Below are 21,808 nucleotides of genomic sequence, written 5' to 3'. Positions count from 1 at the left end.
GGACTCACCTTTCTGATCTAAGGACCTTAGTTAGCTCCCTCAATACATTATATCTAACTACAGTCACATTAAGGTTAAGATTTCAGATGTGAATTTTGGACAGATAGTTTCATACCAGGCAGGCTTGGATCTCATGGAAGAAGTCCTGCATATTTAAGTTTGGAAAGTCTTGCTTTATCATTTTAAGCATAAACTTAAAATATATTATATTGCCAGTTGCACTAAACAAAACCCATCTACACATTAGCGGGCTATATCTACCTTACTATTCCTAATATATTCACTGATGCTATGGTGCGTTAGCAAGAAACCACTGCTTGTCTATTGTCCTCTCTAGAGATACAAGCATGGCCCCTATTTAGAGGCGTCAAGAAAAAATTTATAGATTAGATTGTGAATGTAATTGAAATTTGAACAGACTTCTTTAAGTAATCTGTTTTCTTAATACGTCTATCTTGAGATAAGGTTGCACTAGAGTATAACCTACAAATTACAAAATTCAACTTCAAAAGTAAGAGCAGGCATAACACATAAATCATTTACCTAGTACCCCTTACAAGTTTGGTTCATTCACTGGAACTGAGGTCAGCTACTTCCTTCCCCAATCCTTGTATAACCTCCTCAATATTGTCAACTGATGGTCATTGGTGCCAATTCAACTGCCAAGAGGGAATCTCCAATTTAGGATGCAGTAAAGAAGGAAATTTATTCCATGCAAAACAGCTCAATTGGGATAAAGCATGGTTGTGAGGCAGCCCTAGGGCCAGGCCTGTTTTCAGTTAGACAGCTCTGTTCTGCTCCACGCCACTCTGCTTTACGCTGTTTCTCTGCTCTGGTGAGACATCTTCAGTGTTTCAGTTCAGCCAGGGACACGCAGTCTTCAGTGGAAAGGGAAAGTGCGCTCTCAAGCCACAGGGGAGCTGGCTTATATGGATTAGAAGCTCCTCCCCTGGTCCCTGATTGGTCTGTTCTTTTAAAATGAAGACTCCAAATTCTCTCAGTTGGTTGGTCTAAAAAAGCACTGCTTTGCTGGGTCAGAATAGAGCCACCCTGAATGATCTAAGCTTCAAGTCTTCAAGTGGATAAGAAAAGCCTCACTCCTATTGGTTGAGATAGGACTTGAGAAACTCCTTTATAAGGGCTAGCTCTTCTGGCAGACACACAGTGCCGGCAGGCAGCTCGCTGTGGGGGCAGGTAGTTCATTCAGTGCAGGCTTCTCTCTGAAGTACAGTCTGCATGAGAAGCCTCTATAAAGAAATGGCTGCTATTTTTTTATTTTTATTTGAGCCCAGTTAGTCCCTGGGAGCCTCTTATTACATGTCTTCTTTCTCAGGGTTCACAATATCGACATTGCTCAGAAACGGACCATCCTCCTTACACTCCTTGTCCCTTGTAAGTCATTTGCTCAGGTATCAGTAATAACCGATTCCAGTCCCTTCTTGCTTAAGATTTGAGAATGATACCAGCTTGGCTTCCTTGTGCATGTGTTTACCTGGCAATTCAGCTCACTGTTATAAAATCTAACGTCTCCTACAAAGGTCTGCTGATTGGCAGGCTGTCAGCTGGAGCCGCGGAGGCACCTGAGTCACCACGTGCCTGTCGCCATCCAGCAGTCTAGCCCAGGCTTATTCGCATGGCAGCAGCAGGGTTTCAGGAGCAGCAAGAGAGAAAGTCCTGATGTGCAAACACTTTTTAACTTTCTGTTTGTATCATAATGTCTGTGACCAAATCAACCAACACGGTAAATCCTAAGTCACTAAGGGTAGTGGTTACTCAAGGTGGGAATAAAAAGAAGTGTGAACCACATGGGACACTAGAGCAGAAGAGAGCGGGGATCACTTTGAAGTGTTGTGGTTAGAATAGAGGATACATGCCTTGGAAAGCATGGAAATGAGATCGGGTTTAGATGTCAACACCCGAAGGTAAAATACTGGACACCCAGTCAGACTTCAGTGGGAAATTATTCATAAGTGATGCACCTGGAAAACCACCAAAATCTCTTAGTTCACATATGCCAAAGCAGCTTATTAGTTTCCACATACAAAAGCTTAGAAATCTATGATGGTAAGTGTTGAATACTGAAGATCGGTAGAGAATAGTCAAGAGAAGCTTCGAGGCAGATGCTGGGAACTGTCTAGGCTTCTCCAGGGGCTAACACGTCCACTCTCTCCAACCAATGTTCATTTGTACTGATTGTGTCTCACTCCCATCCTGCTCTAGAGCAAATCCTGATGATTCTTCTAAACCAATGACATATACCCATTCACTAATCCCTGGGATTCTTTCAGGATGGCACTAAGGCACCAATCAAATCTCTTTCTGTTTTCCCATCTGAAAACATTGGTTTGCCAGTACCCAATATAAAACTTCCATCTTGATGTCTAGAATTTATATTTGATGATTAGAGTAAGAGAAACTTTTCTTCTAAATGGTCTGCTATACAGATGTGTGGACTAAAGCATTTGAAATTATTTCAGGGCCTCCGCTTAAGTCACTTGAGTCTGAAACTTTGATATATAAAAAGGCAGCATCAGAGGACATAGCCAAATAGAGTGTCAGAGCACACACCTAAATAAAGCAATACAAAAACAAAAATTCTCAAGCATGCACAGTACGCAGAAATTATTTCCCCTTTTTGTTTAAACTACTTTCATCTGGGTTTTCAATTATTTGTAATACAGCAATTTAACTTTATTTTTAAGAGGTATTTTAGGAGATTAAATAGCTTGTGATTTGGAATTTTAGGGTCACTCCTCAATAGCTGCACTTACACACAAAAAATTTGCAAATGCCAAGCAGTTAATTGTATAATGATAGTCACAGAAATAGTTAATGACAAAGGAAGTTCATTTAAGTAATTGAAAGTCTATCCATCTATATTGTTCTATGTCTCACCTCTAGCACCATCTATGCCATCCAGAAAACTATGCCAGACTCTTTTAGGTTAAGTGGAGCCTGGGCCTGGGCTTCCTTAGCTAAAACCCTGTGTGTATTCATATTGTATAATTTAATATCCATTGTAGGGCTTTTCGGATTTAGTTATCTCTTACATTTAGATAAACTGAACTACATTAGGCCTATTAGTGTCTGGAATGTGGTATGTGTTTGATAGATATTGGTTGAATTGAACTGCCATGAAAAAGTGAGGATGACTCATTTTTCACTTGCTATGTTAACTAATCATCTCATGTACAGATCGTTTAGAAACAAATCTATAAGGCATTTTGCCAGTCTCTGAAGCTTGCCTTTGCTCTTCAAGGTTAGAGAGGCCCTAAGATTTTTAACTAGGGCTTTGAAGGTGGTTATTGCCACATTGAGCATTTTGCCACAATTTTAAGATTATTATTTTTGTGTGTGTGTGTGTGACAGAGAGAGAGAGATAGAGACAGACAGGAAGAGAGAGAGAGAGATGAGAAGCACCAATTCTTTATTGTGGTACCTTATTTGTTCATTGATTGTTTTCTCATATGTGCCTTGACCGGGGGCTACAGCAGAGCAAATGACCCCTTGCTCAAGCCAGCGACCTTGGGTTTAAGCTGGTGAGCCTTGCTCATACCAGATGAGCCTGTGTTCAAACCAGCAACCTTGGGGTTTCAAACCTAGGTCCACTATGTCCCAGTGCGACACTCTATCCACTGCACCACTGCCTGGTCAGGCTCAAGATTCTTCTAATTCAGCCAGATTATATATACAATACAGTGACATCAAGAGAACTCAAAGGCATCATTGCCCATCATACTTATATACGCTTGGTCACTTAGAACTAATCCTCTAAGTCTACATCATTTCTGTTTTGCTTTTTATAAGAATCTATAGCTACAGCCCTGGCCGGTTTGCTCAGTGGTAGAGCGTCTGCCTGGCGTGCAGAAGTCCCGGGTTCGATTCCCGACCAGGGCACACAGGAGAAGCGCCCATCTGCTTCTCCACCCCTCCCCCACTTCTTCCTCTCTGTCTCTCTCTTCCCCTCCTGCAGCCAAGGCTCCATTGGAGCAAAGATGGCCCGGGCGCTGGGGATGGCTCCTTGGCCTCTGCCCCAGGCGCTAGAGTGGCTCTGGTCGCGACAGAGCGACGCCCCCCCCCCCATGGGCAGAGCATCGCCCCTGGTGGGCGTGCCGGGTGGATCCCGGTCGGGCGCATGCGGGAGTCTATCTGTCTCTCCCCGTTTCCAGCTTCAGAAAAATACAAAAAAAAAAAAAAAATCTGTAGCTACAAAGTTTTGCATTTAAGGTGAATTGCATAAGGGTGTGAGGAAGTTGTGCATCAAGTGACCTGAAACTATAAAACTGAGTAGTTTTTTTTATCTAGGGTTCATTTACTTTTATTCTGTTATTGCTACCAACCACTTCACCTTTTATTTCAAACAAATCAACCAACTGTCAAATGGAAATGCTAGATTATTAGTGAGAGAAATCATTAAAACAGAAAAATGGACTAGGTTTCATAATTCTTTCAGCATAAAACATTAGCAATCCCATGATTAGGATTCAAATGTGATATAATAGTCCTTTACAACCACACATTAAAGACCTATATCTTAGCTTCTTAAATATTACATAATCACATAGCTTTATTCTGAACAAGTGAAGAAGATATACAAGACAGGAATAATGTAGAGCTAGGACTTCAAAAGTCAAGGTCAAGATAAAAAAGGGAGATGGTTAGAAATCCATTTCTGAATTTTTTTCTAAAAGAAACTCCCTGGTTGTTGTTGTATATTCTTAGTATGTTTTATTCCTCTTTGCATACTCTTTTTTAGTTCTTCATAATCTCTTAGAGCTGTTTTGTAATAGAATGAATGATTATATCTTATTTTGTTCATACTAGGAAATTTCATTTGCACTGAGTTTATTTACATATTTTATAAAATTCAATAACCTCTATGGTTAATACATCAATGATTATTTCCATTAATATTTAAAAAATATTTTAATTATGAAAACAAAACTTAAGAGCAAAATAAAATACAATCATTGAATTAATTATTTTCAGTTTATGCATGAAAGAGAAAAAGATGAGAATATAGCCAAACAAACTCATTCAACTCTGCTGTATAAGTGTACCATGGCTTTTTTACCTCATCAGCTATGAAAAAAAAAAAATTAAATCTTACCATTGTGACAACATAGATGGACCTAGAGAGTATTATGCTAAGTGCAATAAGTCAGTCAGAGAAACACAAGTACCACATGATTTCACTTTTATGTTGAATCTAAAGAACAATATCAATGAAGGAACAAAGCAGAAACACCTCCTAGAGAAGAACAGACTGATGGTTGCCAGAGGGGAAGGGTCTGGGAAACTGGGTGGAAAAGGTGAAGGGAATGAGAGGTACAGATTGGCAGTTTCAAAACAGTCATGTTGGTGTAAATTACAGCATAGGGAATATAATAAATATTAATAATATTGTAATAACTAAGTATGGTGCCAAATGGATACTGGAATTATTGTGGGAACATGTAATAAAGTATATGATTGTCTAATCACCATGCTGTATACCTGAAACTAATAATATTGAACATAAATTGTAAATGAAAAAAATTTTTGGCCCTGGTCATTTGGCTCAGTGGTAGAGCATCAGCCCAGCATGTATAAGTCCTAGGTTCTATTTCTGGTCAGGGCACACAGTAGAAGTGACTATCTGCTTCTCCACCTGTCCGCCTCTGCCTCCATATCTCTCTCTCTCTCTCTCTCTCTCTCTCTCTCTCTCTCTCTCTCTCTCTCCTGCAGCCCGGGCTTGAATGACTCAAGCAAGATGGCCCTGGGCTCTGAGGATGGCTTCAGGGCCTCAACTCAGGTGCTAAAACAGCTTGGTTGCTGAGCAACGAGCAACAGCCCCAGATGAGCAGAGCATTGCTCCATAGAGGTCTTGCTAGGTGGATCCCGGTCAGGTGTCTTTCTCAGCTTCCCTGCCTCCCACATAATAAAAAATTTTAAAAACTTTAAAAAAAGAAAAGAGTTTTAAAAAAATCTATTTAGTTTATGGACATTAGTTATGCTTCTATAACTATGCTAGTATTTACTACTTTCTTAACTAAATCTTTTCATGTTTAAACAAAGCCTTCTGTTTTCCAAACTTGCTTTCTTTCTCCTCTCAGCTGTCTGGAAAGCCATAATGCAGAAGTGATGATATCATATCATTTACAAGACGCCAGTGGAAAGCCTAGTATCCAGACACAAAAGGTCTAACACAGAAGGTAAGATTTAAAGCAGCATGAGTTAGAATGGAATAATCACAATGCACCCTTATCAAGTCTCTACGAAAATCACTACAATAAATGTTGAGCCAGTAATTTTGGAACCAATATTTAAGAAACAGATTACTTTCATTTTTTCTTTTTGCTTTAACACCTTTAATGGAATATATAAAGCTAGTGCTATTTGCTAATGAGCAAATCTATATTAGTTAAATTTTGTTTGCTTTTAAGAAAGATACATATAAACTTATTTTTTGGAAAAAGTTTTTTCCAAAGTGTCATCAATTACACCCACATTTGGATTAATTAGCTTCTGCTATATGTTATTTCAGTGATATTGTTCCTTGGCTTTACTTGACCTGAGAAATCTGGACAAGCACATCCTCTAACTTCATTTAGCCAACTTTTAGTCGGTCTTCTCCCTTCCCCATAGGTCCTTGGATCTTGATTCACGCTTGAATTTAAGAAAGGATTGGAATTAGTTGAAACCATGTTAACACAAAAATTAAAAAAAAAAAGAAAAAGAAAGTATTGGAATTAGAAACAGCTCCTCCTTAATGGCTTTAATTAGCCAAATTTTATTATATAGTCAACTATTCTTGAACAAACAGCAAGGGCAAAGGGGGCTAGATTAACATCTTTGCTCTTTAGGAAACCGTAGATAAACTAAAAATTGCTCTCATATGTAGTTTGCAAGACCACTCAATTGTCTATTATCCACCCAACAACCTTGCGTCTTAACTGGGTAGTGATACATCTTAGGCCATGGCCTACTTCTGCCTGTTAAAAATAAATACAATTAGAAAAATAAAGTAGAATGGTTTAAAGCGATAATGACCAGGTGTTTGAAAAGAATCTGAACCATGAAAACTATCACAAGCTCACCTACTGTATTACTTTTCTGGTGCTATCTTAGCAAATTAACTCAGTAGTTTAAGCAACACCAATTTATTTTCTCCTAGTTATGCAGGTCAGTAAACTTGTATCGTCCATCTCAGTCTTACAAGGTCAAAAATCAAGGTGTCAATAGGCCTTGCCTTTCTGTCTGGAGGCTCTGGGGGAAATTTTCAGTTTCCAGGTACATTCAGGTTGTTGGTAGCACTGATCTTCGTGGTGTTGTAGAATGAAGTTCCTGTTTCCTTGTTGGATATCTGCTGGGAAATCTTTCTCAAATTCTTGGTGGTCTATTTCCTTCATTTCAAACCCAGTAATGGCAATCTGGTATTTCTCGTTCTTTTAATAGTACCTTTCTTTTCTGCTGCATCTCTCTGATTCAACTCTTCTTTCTCCCTCTTCCACTTTTATGTGCCCATGTGACTAATTTAGCTCCACCTGGATAAACCCAGATAATCTCTCCAATCTCAATGTCAGTAACCTAAATAACATGTTAATATTAATATGTAACACAATCACAGTTTCCAGAGACTAGGGTATGGAGATTTGTGTGGAGGGGGTGGTATTATTACGCTTACCACACTCTTATAAACTTAGTTCAGAACTAAGATATACAGTAGAACTACATTTTATTTACTACCTATGAACACTGAAATACGCTGGGGTCTCTGGTAGAATTACTGTATTTACTGCATATTACACCAATGTGTACTTTTTATCTTATAGCTTTCTTAATTATTTTCAATAGTCACATTGGCTGTGATTGTTAAATTATTTGTTTTATAACATATTATGGTCATTTCTAGTCTATATATTTAATTCCAATCCTGGTGAAGACTGTGCCCAGTATTTTAATGTGCTTCTGGAGGAAATTAGTGTTCTTTACAATTATATACTTAAGACTGAGAGTCACAGAGAATGCCCTTTTTTTGGGCATAAAAAAAGACTGCCCTGGCCGGTTGGCTCAGTGGTAGAGCGTCAGCCTGGCGTGCAGAAGTCCCAGGTTCGATTCCCGGCCAGGGCACACAGGAGAAGTGCCCATCTGCTTCTCCACCCCTCCCCCTCTCCTTCCTCTCTGTCTCTCTCTTCCCCTCCCGCAGCCAAGGCTCCATTGGAGCAAAGATGGCCTGGGCGCTGGGGATGGCTCCTTGGCCTCTGCCCCAGGTGCTAGAGTGGCTCTGGTCGGGACAGAGCATCGCCCCCTGATGGGCAGAGCATCGCCCCCTGGTGGGCGTGCCAGGTGGATCCCGGTCAGTTGCATGCGGGAGTCTGTCTGACTGTCTCTCCCCATTTCCTGCTTCAGAGAAATAATAAATAAATAAATAAATAAATAAATAAATAAATAAATAAATAAATAAAAAAGACTAAAGTAGGCCTGACCTGTGGTGGCGCAGTGGATAAAGCGTCTACCTGGAAGTGCTGAGGTTGCCCGTTTGAAACCTTGGGCTTGCCTGGTCAAGGCACATATGGGAGTTGATGCTTCCAGCTCCTCCCCCCCTTCTCTCTCTCTGTCTCTCATCTCTCTCTCTCTCTCTCTGTATCTCCCTCTCCTCTCTAAAATGAATAAATAAATGAAAAAAATAAAAGTGTCCCTATACATAAATTTAATAAAAAAAAAAAGACTAAAGTAGTTTTAAAATGATAAAAAGAAATATATGAGCATAAAGACAGGCTCCACAAGCTTCTTAAATCTTAGTGCTAAAATAAACCCTGAGAAAGGGGTAATTGCCAACCAACAGAAAGCAGACTCCTTCAGGGTAAAGAGAACTCCCTTTCTACTAAAACTGATAGAATCCATAAAAAAAGAAATATCATGGAGAGAATTGTATGCTCTTTTTGGGAAAAGGTGGTGAATAAACAATTGTCCTGTTTTGTCACCTTTAATAAATGAATAGATTGAATCTGTTTAAACATAATGTGGATCCAGTCTCTCAGACAATAGCATATGGAACATTTAATAATGAGGTGATCTGAATGAGAAAAAGTGGCTCTCACTTGGCCATATGGTTTTGCTTTTTGTGAAAATGTAATTTTTGCTCAGAGTTATGTTATTCATTTTAGATTTCAAGAGGGCTTATTTTCTTTGTTAATATTATTTAACACTTCTCTAGAATATTTTTATAATGAGAAAGACATTCCAAGAATGTTATTAGAACATTCTGATAATAAATATATCAGTGGGAATGAAGACGATGTCATGAAACTGAAAAGTTGTGGGTGGGTTGATTAAGAAGTCTCCTGAAGCTGAATGAGATAAGTGGAGGGCAGCAACATGAGGAAAATGATTACTGCACATGCTGGAAAGTTGAAAAAAGGAGACACGCACCCTGCTAACTCAGACTCAAAGATGGTCTCACTGCCTTCCCCCACCCACAAATGTTCCTAAATCTGTTCAAGGATAAGCTAGTCTATAGAAAATCAGTGATTCCAGTAGTGTTTCTGTAGACTTCTATATGAGCTATTTAAAACATTTTTTTTTTTTTTGGTGTGGATATAAGATTTTGCATGCAAGCACATTTCTTGAAGCTTAAAGAATAATTTGTATCAATCAGGGTCCAAATGAGAAACAGATGGCACATTCAAATTTAACTAATTTGAAGAAGTTTTATTTACAAAGAAATTAATTATAAAGGTGTGGATGGGTTTAGAAAACAGAAAAAAGCAATAATGCAAGATTTTTTACTATTAAAATAGTCAAAAACTGATAATAGTAAGACTGTTATCACTCCCAAGTCTGAAGGGTTAAGAAAACAATAATTTGTCACTTTCCAAATGCCAGAAAGGGAAAGAATCTTAGATAACATGTTGTCTTTTAAGAGACACAGACAACCAAAGCAGCTCTCATTGGTAGGAAGCAGGTGAATGTGATATGATCTATAATATATTTAGTCATTCAAATGACAAAAATATTTCTCACATACAGAGGTGGGAAAAAGTAAGTGTACAGTTATATGGAAAAAGACATGCAGGTTATGATTATAATAATATTACAACAATAAACTGTATCTTGTGTACTCACAACTATAACCTACTTTTGCCCACCCCTGTATATTTGCTCTTCGTCTACAGTTCCTGGATTATAGCTCACAAGATGCTTGGTGTTTATGTTAATGTGGAGACGTGGGAAGCACTTAAAATGGGGTAGGTCATCAGGTGAACTTATGGGGTAATCAGAGCACTGGAACTTTTAATTCTACACCCTGATATGGGGGGGGGGGGACGAAGCTTGAGATTGAGTTCAGTTGCCAATGGCTGATGATCTAATCTAGCATGCCTATGTAATGAAACCTCCATAAAAAATAATAATGGGGTTCAAAGAGCTTCTGGGTTGATGAACACCTGGAGACCTGGGGAGAGTGAAATGGCTGGAGAGGGCATGAGACCTCCTGCCCCGTTCCACACACCCTGCCCTATGCATCTCAGCCTATGGCTGTCCCCGAGTCAATAAACCAGTGATCTAGTAAGTAACATGTTTCTCTGGGTTCTATAAACCAATCTTGCATATTAATCAAACCCGAGAAGAAGGGGTTGTGGGAATCTCTGGTTTATAGTCAGTTGGTCAGAAGTACAAGCAATGTACAACTTGCATCTGAGTCTTGTTAAGACTGAGCCCTCAACCCCTAGAATTGGATGCTAAGTAGATAGTCGGAATGGAACTGAATTCTCAGATACCCTGCTGGTGTTCTAAGAATTTCTTATTGGAGGTGTGGGGACCACCACTTCTCCCGGGTTGGATATTGAATCTCAGAACACAGATTTTTTGAATAAGGGCCTTGACTTCACACTTCACTCTTCTTTCTTCTTTCTCCTTTCTCCAACTAAGACTCAATTAACCCAATCCAACAAAGACCAATCCTGAGGAAGCCAAAGACGAGGAAGGAGAGAGTGGAAAGCAGGTCTGGAGAGGTAGGTAGAACAAATCTATTACACTACTAATTTTGTTTCATTAGCTGTCTTGTAGTGCGAATAGCTTTCCCCTCTACATGTGCAGTTCTTGCTTACTTATTAAAATTGCACAAAACAAGTGTTTCTATATAAAAATTAATAATAACAATATACTAAATAACTTCTTTTAGAAAGCCCTTCACAGTTGGACTTACCTGATTTAATTATAAGATTAATATTAAGTCTGGAATTACACCTAACAGAGAAAACATTTTAATTTTTTTTAAAGAATAAATCCCAGTACAATGATTTGGAAATACTTCCATAACTTCCCAAAGGAAAGAGGGAGAACTGGTTATGTTTACAAAATCAAATTTATTTACCAATATATTTATATATAAGGACATGGTTTATGAGTAGTAAGCAGGGTTGTTACCTAATTGGTTATCTACATTTTATAGAAAAGATGACTACATCTTATATGCCAATTGTCAAGCCAGAATCTGAATCCAGTTGTGTTGCTAATGTTAGGATAGTATGAGATTTAAGTAGGAGAGAAGATTTAATAACTTGGTTGCAAATTTCACCTCTGTAACATTAATTTCATATTTTTGGCAAGTCACAACTTATCTAAAATCAATTTTTAAAAAAAATAGAAATTATAATTAAAAATTTTATCTTAAAGGCTAAAGTGGGGTGAAGTAGTACAGTATTTGAGAAAATAAATAATATAAACTAAATCATATTTTTTCATGCACAAATAAAGCTTGGATTTCCTAGCTGTCTCTCATACATGGCACAACTTTCACTGAGTTTGCTCATTGGATGGGACGACTGAGAATATTTTTGCCAATGCCACCTAAACGGTTTGGAAATTAAACACTTTTGTCCTTGTGAAATGTTTGAGCCATCCCTATGTCTCTTTCTCTGTCAATTTCTCTCTCCTTTCTTCCATCCTGCAGATAACAGACGGAGCTTTCTCCTAACAGAGGCATTCTTGGCAGGAGGGAAACTCAGAAGTTGTCCGCATGACACTCTCCTTATTTGGCATTTGTTTACTAAAACCAAAATTCACTGAAGCAATAAGTCTAGGTTCCCTGGAGGAAGAGGAAACTGAAAAAAGAAACAAAAACAAAAACATGAGCAGAAAGGAAAATTTTTCTTTCAGGCTAAAAACAGATCCAGGAGAATGAAGGGAGTTGGGATGCAGTTCTATGGTTCGGGCAATCAAGGGAGCCCCTTAATCTGATCTGTAGAGATTTTCCAGTGTGGTGTCAAGAATTTCAGGTGGAAAATTGGAGTGGTTCTCAGGCGTGGCAAAGATTTATGAGTCAGAGGAGCAGCAGGGCAGAGGTAACTAAGGGAAATGTGAAGTAAACCTGTTGGTTTCTTAGACAGAACTAGTGCACTCTGATGATGAAGAACTATTGGGGACTTCCTAGGATTTTTTTTTTTCTGCTGCCAAGGTAAAGCTGAATTTTCTACCTGTCAATTAGGAAAGATACACACAGTAAAAACTGGACTGTTTTGAAAATAATCAGGTTGAAATTCAGGTAGAATATTTCCTGCCTGTAAAAAGTGAGCCTTATCGCATACATCTCTGTTTCAAATAGTCTGCCCCTGTAACTTGAGGGCTTTAGGAAGAGCGAGTGCTCAAGTAAGGGAAATACCAGTTTAGGTCAACAACTTTACCCACATGCTCTCTGGAGGACTCCAGGATTTGGAGATAATGACCTGCAATGGTATCTTAAGGAGCCTACACTGAATGTTAAATATACTGTTGTATGTTGTACTGGGTTGTTTTTTTGTTTTTGTTTTTTTCTTTTCGTATTTTTCTGAAGCTGGAAACGGGGAGAGACAGTCAGACAGACTGCCGCATGCGCCCGACCGGGATCCACCGGGCACGCCCACCAGGGGGCGATGCTCTGCCCCTCGGGGCATCGCTCTGTCGCAACCAGGGCCACTCTAGCACCTGGGGCAGAGGCCAAGGAGCCATCCCTAGCGCCCTGGCCATCCTTGCTCCAATGGAGCCTTGCTGCGGGAGGGGAAGAGAGAGACAGAGAGGAAGGACAGGGGGAGGGGTGGAGAAGCAGTTGGGTGCTTCTCCTGTGTGCCCTGGCCGGGAATCGAACCTGGGACTCCCGCACGCCAGGCCGACGCTCTACCACTGAGCCAACTGGCCAGGGCCCTGTTGTACTGGTTTTAACTGTGCATTCATTCAAGTTAAATAAAGATGCCCCCCCCATCACTGACATTATTAGATGACATTTTCAAGTATTTTTATATGCTTACTACACATTTTTTAAAAATAAAGAGCAGTTTTATTGAGATATACTATACACATTTAAATATACAATTTTATAAGATTTGACATATATATGCACCCAAGAACCCATCAGTAACAGAAAAAAAACCTGGTAAATTCATAAATATATAGAAACAAAACAATATGCTCTTTAAAACCTATGGGTCAAAGAAGAAATCAAATGGAAATAAAGAAATATTGAAACAAACATTATTTGCTTCCTGATATTCAGCATCTTATACACTACAGTTTCATATATTAGCCTATACTTATAGTTGCTTTCAGTGGAAAGATAATTCAGTCCTTGTTATGACATCTTTTCAAAAGCAGAAATAAACTACTTTTTCTTTTGCTTTTAAGCCAATGATGGCTTAAGTTCTTTAATTAATGAAAGCCTTACTGGGCAGCTACTACTTGTCAGAAACTGTGTGATGTCACATACGTTATTTCGAAGTTTTGGGTCATGGATTTCAGTAAGAAAAGATCCAATTGCATCTTTTTCTACTTACTATTTTGTGAATCTGTGTAAAATGCTTGGATATGTTTGTATAAAATAAGGACATGTATGTGTGTACGTATGACTTTTTCATTGAAGGGAAAAATCTTTTCCTCCAAATTATTGGTTCCTTTAAAAATAAACAACTCAAATTGAGGGAGTTGAATTAACCCTACTATACAATACTTGTGGTAGCTTATCATTATTGGCCCATTAAACTTCGGCTTTTCCCTTCCTTTGCTCTCCCCCTTCCTTCCTTCTTTCCTTCCTTCCTTCCTTCCTTCCTTCCTTCCTTCCTTCCTTCCTTCCTTCCTTCCTTCCTTCCTTTTTTCCTTTCTTCTTTCCTCCTCCCTTTCTTCCTTCTTTCCTTTTTTCCTCCCTTCCTTCCTTCCTTCCTTCCTTCCTTCCTTCCTTCCTTCCTTTCTTCCTTCCTTTCCAACCTCCCTCCCTCCCTCCCTCCCTCCCTCTCTCTCTCCCTCCTTCCTTCCTTCCTTCTTTCCTCCTCCCTTTCCTCCTTCCTTCCTTCCTTCTTTCCTTCCTTTCTCCCTCCCTCCCTCCCTCCTCCCTTTCCTCCCTTCCTTCCTTCCTTTCTTCTTTCCTTCTCCCTTTCCTCCTTCTTTCTTTTTTTCTCCCTCCCTCCCTCCCTCCCTCCCTCCCTCCTTCCTTCCTTCCTTCCTTCCTTCCTTCCTTCCTTCCTTCCTCCCTTCCTTTCACCTTTCTTTTCTCCCTTCCTTCCTTCCACCCGCTCTTCTTTCCTCCCAACCTCCTCCTGCTCCCCTTCTACCTTCAATTTTTTCTTCCTAATGTCCATACATTTTTCTTCCATTTCTCTCTACAGATAACAATCCCAATCTCTTTATTATGCATTTTTGTTTGTATTCTTTTAAACTACATATTAATTATATGAAAGATTTAAAATTTATATGGGAAATATTGTGCTCTGTATGCTTTGTATGCCCTGGTTTGGTTTGGTTTTTACTCAGACCTGTATGTATAATAGTCAGCCATGCATGCTCAGTTGTGTGTGTGTGATGATTCTTTGACTTAACTGCTATATGATGTGCATCCAGTATATTTCTCCATCTGCTTTCCATGTAACAGACACCCAAATTGCCTTTAATTTTTTTTTTAACTACAAATCAGGACATTGTGTTGAAAATCCTAATAAGTGCCCCTTCTGAAGCTGTATAAATAATTCTCCATTATGTTTTCTGGGAGCAGACTTGCTAAGAGAAAATGTGTACATAGGAGGTTTTTGACCATGGCTGGTGGGCTGCCATCCAGAATAGATTTTGCAGTCTGTAGTGCCACCACCAGTGCTTGAGAGTTGCTTTATTCTATATATACACATATTTGGAGTTGTCCAGCTTTTAAAGTTTTGCCAGAAAAATAGACATAAGCCAACATCTCATTGCTACTTGCATTTGCATGTTTCTGAGTTTTATTTTTTTAATTGAATTATTTTGGTGACACTGTTCAACAAAATTATACAGGTTTCAGTGCACAATTCTACAACACATCCTCTGTACACTGCATGGATTTGCAGTCACATATCTATGCTATTTTATGTCCCCATATATATCGTCTGCCTTTGCCCTTAGGGAAAAGGAATACTTATGCAAAACTTCTCACCAACAGGTTTTTTTAAAAGGACTAATTGAATTATATCACAATTAACAAAGTCAAGTCTCCGTCCACCGTCTACCACCATTTATCCCCTACACTGTCTTCCACCTCCTCCCACACCCCGTTTGGCAATCACCATATTGTTGTCCAGGTCTATGAGTTTTTTCTCTCTGATTACTAAAAACTCTGTGCACATCTTTATATGCTTATTAGCACTTTAGTATTTCTGTTCTGTAAATTAAAGTTGATAACCTTTCCTCATTTGTCTGTTGGAATTGTTGTATATTTCTTGTTGATTTGCAGGACCTCTTGTGTTCCTTTTGGCCATGGTAATTCATTTGTTGCCAATCTTGGATATAAAAATATTGTCTTCCATTCTGGTATGCTAATAATTTTGTCTTTAGTGCTCTTTACCGACAGAGTTGTTAATTGTGATATAATTCAATTAGTCCTTTTAAAAAAACCTGTTAGTGAGAAGTTTTGCATAAGTATTCTTTTTCCCTAAGGGCAAAAATATTTTGCACTAGCTTTATGGTTTTTTCTTTCACTTTTAGGTAATCAATCCATTAAGAGGTAACTGGTGGCACATAAAGATAGAGCTTTCGTACCCTTCATATTGTGGGCCAATGTTTATAGATTGAACAACCTGCTCTTGCCTTTCTGATTTGCAGTCACATAGCTATGCTATTTTATGTCCCCATATATATCGTCTGCCTCTAAGTCCTTTAATCAATTCCATCTATTTCTTCTTCAACCAAATGGCACTGTTTTTACTACTAGGACTTTGTGGAATGTCTTAGTTATATGACTGGTACCGAAAAATTCTATTAATTTTATAGTCTGTTGTTATATGTCTTAGCCCTCCTCATATTTCTTCCAGTTCTATCCTTTCCTTAAATCACTTGGGAGTTCTTCTATCTGATATTCAAATTGACACATTTCTTCTTTCCTGTATCTTTACTTTAGTGAGCTCAATTTATTTTGTTTTTATTTCAACCATTATATTTTTAATATATAATACTTCAAATTACTTATTTGTATTATTAAGATGGTTCTTTATTTTTTTAAAATGTTTTTCTGTCTGTTGCAATAATTCTGCTTCATATATTTTTGTTGGTCAACTTCTTTTATATTGTTTGCCCTCTTCAGATATGTAGTTTTTGGCCTGTGGGTTCAAATTTGCTTCGGGTTACCAGATATGGTCTTTTAATATGGGTTGAGTATAGCTTCAAGGTCAGACTTTTGTGTGCATGTGTATGTGCGTGTGTGACGATATCAGACAATTTAATCATTCTTATTATCTGTCAGTTCATCAAAAGAATCATACTGTCAGGATCAATGCAGTAATTCCCAAGGGGTGTTCAATTCGCACCTGTTTTTTGTAACCCCTCCAGTTCTTTTCAATGCTCTGACACAGCCTATTGGCACCTGCATACATGGCCGTGGCTATGGGTGAAGGGTTTTATTCTGCAGGAATTAGGCTGTCATGGGCCAAGGCACCGACAAAACCTAAAACATTTTCTCCAAGTTGTCTTCTCTCAGCAGGCTTCAGGAGTCTTCCAGACAGCCACGTACTGTCTACGTACACTAGTTCAAGACAATATTTTGTCTTCCTGTAAATGTCTTAATTGTGTGTTGCTTGGTTACTTGTATTTTATTGTTACTTGTTTGTTTGGTTGCTTAGTTCTTGATGCTCATGTTTTCCTCCTGCCTTTAATTATTCCTGAGTTGAGTTTTGGGAAGTCATAAAATGATCTATGCCATCTTTACATAAAACTTGAACTTTCTCCTCAATCATCTTTCTTATGATGTCCTATTCAACTTGTCAAGGCAGGAAAAATAGCTTATTTCACCATATACTCATAGCTGGCAAGAAATTTGAATTCCTTCCTATTTAATTGTATTGAGTTTTTCTTTAATCCCAAATTGTGCCATTTTCTTTTTTTTTTAAGAAATATTTCATCTTCGGGAATTTTTATATTTAGCATGTCATATAGAATCTAAGGTACATCTTTAGTAACAATAAGAACAATAATAATTTTAATAAGTTATCTAATTGAGTCCCTATATCAATCTATTAATTTAGATATAATTGTCACCATTTTTAGGTAAAGAAATTATTGGAAAAATAACTTTTTCTGGATCCCAGAGCTTGCATTTGGAACAATCACTGGATCACCTCAGAATATGAGCTGGTAGCTACTAAAATCTGATTTTCTGATACTAAATAAAAGCAGACAAACATTTATTGGTAAAAAGTAAGAGCATTTAAAAAAAAGAACTAAAAGAGAAACAAAACAAAAAGGAAAGTTTATTTTCTCTACCATTTGCCACAGATCACAGTTCAAAACTTTTCTAAGCTCTCTCTCCCAGTAGAATTAATCCACTGTTGAATGTCAGATACATTATTCATAACGCAGGCAGTAAAACTGAATAATTAATATCTCAATAGCACTGATAACCCACCCTCCCCTTCCACATGCCAATATACAATTTGGAAATTCTTTTTGATGCATGCCTGAAGTGTGTATCACGCTGTGCAAGAGTTCTGCATCCTGAAGATACAGGCATGCACTATAAATCTGAAATGTAGCTATTGTGAGTTTTATAACTTAGCAATTATTACTTCCAAGACCCCATAAATAAAAATGAGAAAGTTTACCTATATACTTTTTTTGAAAATTGGAGAGTTGGTACAAGTCTAGTAAACTATTCATTTAAAAGAATAGTTATTGAACGTAATGCAAGAACAGCTTCTCATATGTCCAGAAACTTACCCTCCTTACAATGCAACTTAAAAGCTGAATTGTTTTAGAATTCAACCAGTAAAAATTATAGAATGTTATTTTTCAGTAATGGATAGTCTTTAGATGACTCTTTATACCTTAGAATTAATATTCTTTAAAAATGGAATTGGGCCCTGGCCGGTTGGCTCAGCAGTAGAGCGTCGGCCTGGCATACGGGGGACCCGGGTTCGATTCCCGGCCAGGGCACATAGGAGAAGCACCCATTTGCTTCTCCACCCCCTCCCCCTCCTTCCTCTCTGTCTCTCTCTTCCCCTCCCGCAGCCAAGGCTCCATTGGAGCAAAGATGGCCCGGGCACTGGGGATGGCTCCTTGGCCTTTGCCCCAGGCGCTAGAGTGGCTCTGGTCGCGGCAGAGCGACGCCCCAGAGGGGCAGAGCATCGCCCCCTGGTGGGCAGAGCGTTGCCCCTGGTGGGCGTGCCTGGTGGATCCCGGTCGGGCGCATGCGGGAGTCTGTCTGACTGTCTCTCCCCGTTTCCAGCTTCAGAAAAATACAAAAAAAAAAAAAAAATGAAATTGGGTGGAAAGAACTTTTCCTTCCCTAAGTAGATAATAGGTGTATATCACTTCTTATTATATAAAAAACATAAAATTTAAGTTAAACAATATAATCTGTTCCCTTTCAGTCAGTATATACTGTTACTATTCATTAATATTTCCATCAACATCCATTACATTGAAGACCTAAAGTGTCTATGCCACTCTCACAAGAGGTCTGATTCTTCCAGTAGACTGACTTTTAATCTTGACTCAGATAAGCTACTACTATTATAATCATGAGGTCACAATTATTATAGGAATGATATGAATTTTATATTTATAAGAAACTGTCAGCATTTCTTAAATTCCAGCGTGTATAAGGCACAATCACATATATCTACTATTCTCATATCCCATTGAGAATGCAATAAAAATTAAAAAGACAAAAAATCTCACAAAGGCATAAAGAGGGTCTAGTAATAGAAACCCAAAATAACACCCTTGTCAAAGTAACTTTAAATGAAGCTGATAGGCACAAAAAAAAAAACAACCCAGAAAAATAGACACAAAAATAGTCAGGTTGATTAAAACAATGGGTTTCTGAATTAGTACCATTTGGAGGTGAACGACAATTTCTGACTCCGTTCTGATATATTTTAAAAGTGCCACATTTGTACCCCAGGCCATTTAGATATCCTTAATCTAATGTTACCCAGGTTTCTCAGGGAAGCATTTTTATTTCTATTGAGAGCCTAAAAGCCTAGAGCAAAGAGACCCAAATCACCTTTCATGGAAATTTATTCCCAGTATAACCAAGAAAGGGTTATTTCCACTTGTATGTATAGGAGAGTCCATGCTGTTCTCTGCATTGTGAGAGCTATTGTTGCTCACTTTCCCTGAAGTTGTAGAGTTTTTTCCCCCTTTAACAATAGAACATTTCAATCCAGTTGGCGTTCCTTTAGTCACAGAGGTGGCATTACCACTAACCTTAGCACTTTGAAATAGTTACAGTCAAGTTTTAGATCACAATCCTCATACCATTACTAAGGGTAATGGTTTTCAAACAATACAACAAATGTAAGAGAGAGCCTGGGAATTGCCTAGGAAAAGAGGTGGGAAAGTAGCTCTATTGAAAGGTAAGATTCTCCTGTGACTGAAAAATCTCCTTTATGCATTGACTGAACCCCAAGTGGACCTTTCCTATTGACAAGGTAAAGGCATTTCTGAGAATGGGGTAATCAAGTAAGAAAAACTCATTTCCTCCAAATTGAAGTGAATTGCTGAAGCTACTGCTTGAAAGAATGACCTCTTCAGAAGACAGGGCAGAAGAATTTTGCTACATTCCTCCTCCTCCAATTCTGTGCAGTTATCAAAACTGTCAGCTGTTTCTGGCATCACTAGGAACAGCCCCTATGAGCAAGAACCAGAGGAGAGGTCACTATGGTGGTGTGATTCTGTGGAGAAGGATCCTTACACACCGGTGACTCATTCAGCTTCATCATTCCCCAAATAATTGAAATCTTTGTAAGAAATACACATATATTTGAATGAATTTCATTTAATATTTTGCCTCTAGCATAACTGCAAAGAGGTCAAGTGTCACTTCCCCAAGTGATTTCCCACGGGGTCCTAATACATTTACTAGATGTTTGTACTATGCCATAGTCTGATGGACAATGTCTCTAGATCAGGGGTTGGGAACCTATGGCTCACAAGCCAGATGTGGCTCTTTTGATGGCTGCATCTGGCTTGCAGAGAAATCTTTAAGAAAAAAAACAACGTTAAAAATATAAAATATTCTCATGTATTATAATCCGTTCATTTCCTACCGCTCATGTTCATGCTTGCGGGTGGCTGGAGCCAATCACAGCTGTCCTCCAGGACAACACCAAATTTTTATTGAATAATGCATAACGTACATGGGTCATTGTATGGCTCTCACGGAATTACAGTTTAAACTATGTGGCATTCAAGGCTCTCTCAGCCAAAAAACTTCCCGACCCCTGCTCTAGATTGATATTTCTTCCTATTATTTTATACAAGTTGGCTGAAAATGGTTGAAAAATAGTGACAGTTAAGCATTTCAGCATTCCTTGATCCAACTCAAAGCAATGCTTAAAATTTTATTCACATTTTTTTCCCATTGTATGAATGTGTATTCTCAGTACTAATGATGATTTTTTCATTATCACCCAAGGGGTATTATTTCTTTTGTTCTTAAAAAAATTACAAAAACCATATAATTAAAACAACCATTTCTCATGTATAAATCCACCAGAATAACAGCACCATGCATATTTAAAAATCTTTATGTATTTGCTTAGTTCCACAATAAAGACTATGTCTTGGTGGGTCTGATTATATTTGTTATATCTTATTGCTATATTTTATAATTGTTTCCCAAACATCAGAGAAGATAAGCAAATACTCTTGGACTGCAGGTAAATGGGAGAAATCTATTTCATCAAATATGTAGGGAAAATATAAAGTCAATCATTAGAAAAATACTGGTAAATCAATCAACCAATGAAGGTATGTGTGAAGCATTATTGGTACAGGCTGGCTATAATAGTCCACGCGGAACCTGGAATGTGATCCTTTCTAAGTTCCAAGCACTCAGAATAGAATGTTAAGACTGTACATAATTAGCACTCTGGATTTTTAAATTATATCCCTGCTCTTGTTTATTTCTTGAATTAGATTGCTTAAATAACTATGCCTAAATTCTAATGAATTAACTTTTCCATGCAGGGTATTCACTGTGTCTGTATTAATCATCAACTGGTTGCATAGTAATCATGTCTCTAAGATCCTTTCCTGGTTTAAAATTATAAGATGGGTAAAGATAATCATCAGCAAAAATAAAGTGAAGGTAATATTAGGCATATTTATGTGTTCTAATCACTACACTTCCATAGAGAAGTTTACCCCAATGATATTTCAAGTGGAAATAAAAGCCGTAGTTTGGGATGAGGGCACATCGATGTCGATAAAGAGATCAGCACACCTAAGGAAAGTTTCCATCAGCGTGAAAAGTAAATAAGAAAAATCAGTCTGCCTTTTCCTTTCAGAGGTGAAGTGAAACTGATAATGGAGTGTAACACATAAGTTTGATCTTGAGCTC

The sequence above is a fragment of the Saccopteryx leptura genome, chromosome 5 (assembly GCF_036850995.1).
Source record: "Saccopteryx leptura isolate mSacLep1 chromosome 5, mSacLep1_pri_phased_curated, whole genome shotgun sequence".
NCBI lineage: Eukaryota > Metazoa > Chordata > Mammalia > Chiroptera > Emballonuridae > Saccopteryx > Saccopteryx leptura.
Note: the sequence above shows the minus strand (reverse complement) of the source record.